The sequence below is a fragment of the Octodon degus genome, unplaced genomic scaffold, assembly GCF_000260255.1.
Source record: "Octodon degus isolate 3935 unplaced genomic scaffold, OctDeg1.0 scaffold00397, whole genome shotgun sequence".
In the NCBI taxonomy this organism is placed as follows: Eukaryota; Metazoa; Chordata; class Mammalia; order Rodentia; family Octodontidae; genus Octodon; species Octodon degus.
This window is the reverse complement of record NW_004524973.1, coordinates 280,790-283,967: the sequence shown is the minus strand read 5'-3', so window position 1 is coordinate 283,967 and position 3,178 is coordinate 280,790. Positions and strand designations below refer to the sequence as shown.

Genomic DNA, 3,178 nt, shown 5'->3' with positions numbered 1-3,178 from the left:
AATTTTGCATGCTTATATCTGTTAATTTGGACAACTGCTTTGAAGATAACAATGTGCAATGTAAAAATCATTGTTAATTTCCTATAATCTTGCTTTGAAATTCTGTATTAATTTTTATTATTTTTTTTTCTGGCGGAACCGAGGATTGAACTCAGGCCCTTGTGCTTGCCAGGGAAGTGCTTATTCTACTGAGCCATCTCCCCGGCCCCACATTTTTTATTGTTTTTTCATTCTCTTTAAAATAAAGTAAATGAGCTCTTTCTCTTGGAGCAGCCGGTGGTGGCGGCTTCTTTTGCAACTATGGCCAAGATTAAGGCTCGGGGAATCTTCGTGGCAAGAAGAAAGAAGAGTTGTTGAAACAGCTAGACGACCTGAAGGTGGAGCTGTCACAGCTGCGTGTCACTAAAGTGACAGGCAGCGCGGCGTCCAAGCTCTCAAACATGCGAGTTGTTCGCAAATCCATCACCCGTGTTCTCACTGTCATCAACCAAACCCAGAAAGAAAACCTCAGGAAATATTACCAGGGCAAGAAGTACAAGCCCCTGGACCTGCGGCCCAAGAAGACGTGAGGTATGCACCACCAGCTCAGTAAGCATGAGGAGGAGCTAAAGACCAAGAAGCAGCAGCAGAAGGAGCGGCTATACTCTGCGCAAGTTCGCTGTCAAGGCTTGAGCAGTGTCACAATAAAACTCAAACTCTGGAAAAAAAATAAAGTAAAATAAAATAAATTAATAACTTTTGAGGAAAATTTGAGAAAATTGAAAAAAAAGATCTGTTTACATAACATAATTGAATTAATGTTTTTTTAAGATTACTACCAATAATGTTATGTAAGAAAATATTGGTTTTTAAAGAGATGAATACTACTGTGTTCAGGAGTGAATGATCATGTTTGCATTTTTCTTTCAAATAACCAAGTTCAGGTAGTTAGGTAATAGATGATAGAGGGTAGATATAGATAAATAAGAGCACATAACAAAAGATTGGAGAATATTCATACTTGTGTTCGGAGCTTTGCATGATGATGCATACCTATAACTCAAGTGTTATCAGGTAGTTCCTTTAGAAATGGCTGACAAGCCTATTCTAGGACCTTCTTGCCTTGAACAAAGAAATTAAATGAGACAAGCCAAATATGATGTCAAAAGTTTCTTTGAAAAGTGAGTAGTATAGGGATAAAGGAGAAACTGACTGTACACCATGAGCAAAAGAGGAAAGGAAAAAAAGAGCATAAAGCTGGGCATGGTGGCACACATCTATAATTCCAGCAAGCTGAGGTAGAAGGATCATTGCAAGTTCAAGAGCAGCCTGGGCTACAAAGTGAGCTCAAAGCCAGCCTGAGTTGCATAGAGAAAGTCTGTCTCTAAAAGACCAAAACAAAGAATTAAAAGAAAAATAGTGTAAAGAAAAGTATGCCCTGGTCTAGAAGACATAGAGTGGGCTACTGTGAAGAGTCATGATAGCAAGATTTTTGTAGCATCTCCTCCCTTTTATGCCAAGCACTTGTCATGGGAGTCCATGAAAAGCTCCACTCACAGTCCTGGGAATTATTTGGTGCTGTCTTGGGATCTTGTAATTGACAGGGACCCCTTATTTCCTTAGCCAGCTTTGCCCCAGCCCTGTCGCCTGTGTAACTAGTGCTGAGATAGGAGGAGTCCAAGTCTGAGCCCAACTTCAGAAATTAAGTGACTTAATGAGACCCCATCCAAAACAACAATAGCAGAACAGCTGGGGATGTAGTTCAGTGCAAAAGGCCCCTGGTTCAATTCCCAATACTAACCACACTCCCCATCAAACAAAAAAAAAGTTGGAGCTAGATATTTAGTTATAGCACTAGTTCTATTCCTGCAAGCATAGAAACCAATCATCTAACACTTTTTTAAAAATTACATTGGAGCTTGTGAGCCATTATAAATAATTTTGCAGCCCTTTCCGAGTCCTCGGCCGCCATGGCGCCCGTGAAAAAGCTTGCAGCGAAGGGGGGCAAAAAAAAGAAGCAGGTCCTGAAGTTCACCCTTGATTGCACACATCCTATAGAAGATGGAATCATGGACACTGCCAACTTCGAGCAGTTTCTCCAGGAAAGAATCAAGGTGAACGGCAAAGCCGGGAATCTTGGTGGAGGGGTGGTCACCATCGAAAGGAGCAAGAGCAAGATCACCGTGACTTCCGAGGTGCCTTTTTCCAAAAGGTATTTGAAATATCTCACCAAAAAATATTTGAAGAAGAATAATCTGCGTGACTGGTTGCGCGTAGTTGCTAGCAGCAAAGAGAGTTATGAATTACGTTACTTCCAGATTAACCAGGACGAAGAGGAGGAGGAAGATGAGGATTAAAGCTCCTTTGTCTGGAATATTTTTTATGAGTTCTTGAATAAAACTTGGGAACCAAAAAAAAATAAATAAATAAATAAATACTTTTGCAGCTGTGACACATACCAAGGCAGGAAACAATGAACAGAATTTTTAAAAAGCCTCATGTGTTTTCCATAAAATCTGGACAAAGGCAAATATTAATGTTCACTTTAAAATGATATTTACAGTTTTAGAATTGAAATAGATGTTTTTAAATAAATAGGTAAATTATATTCTTTTGAGAGAAGACTACTCAACAAAGCAATTGCATTTACAACTTGAACATTAATTTTAACCAATTTATGCCCTAACACATGTCTTTAGGAGTCTCAGAATCCCAATTACAGTGTTTTTGAACATTTATTGTTCATTTAGTGCCTTGTAAATGCATTGGAAAATTATGTAGTTCTAAATGTAGGTGTATAATTACATGCTCTGCCTAGAGACAACATTAATTTATAACCATTTGAGTGAATAAACAAGACTACCAGAAGTCCCCTAGATAGTTGAGGGCCAGATGAAAGACTGTTGCTCTTTTCTTGCATTCTTCCACTCACACTTTATTTTCTCAAATTATCTTTCTAGTTGTACAGATGCTTATGATTTCATTGGAATACCTATTTCCTTAATTAGTACAGCATCAGGTTTCTTCCATCAAGTGATGAATGCTTCTGAAGAAAAGACCAGCTAAGGATTTTAGTGGAGAGCAGTGAATTCAGAAGGCAAGTTACTGAGTTCAATTCCTGGTACTGCAAAGAAAAAGAAGGCCAACCATGAATGACTGTCCTCTGGCTTGTGGCACCATGCCTTAGAACCAGCCAAGT

General features: G+C 39.0%; 2 pseudogenes across 1 annotated transcript; both read left to right on the top strand.

The window, feature by feature from the left end:
- The first annotated feature begins 300 nt into the window (after positions 1-300).
- Positions 301-672, top strand: LOC101578519 (annotated as a pseudogene).
- Positions 673-1,934: 1,262 nt separating this feature from the next.
- Positions 1,935-2,387, top strand: LOC101578124 (annotated as a pseudogene). The gene has a single exon (XR_001116972.2). The product of XR_001116972.2 is annotated as a 60S ribosomal protein L22 pseudogene (transcript).
- Positions 2,388-3,178: the final 791 nt, after the last annotated feature.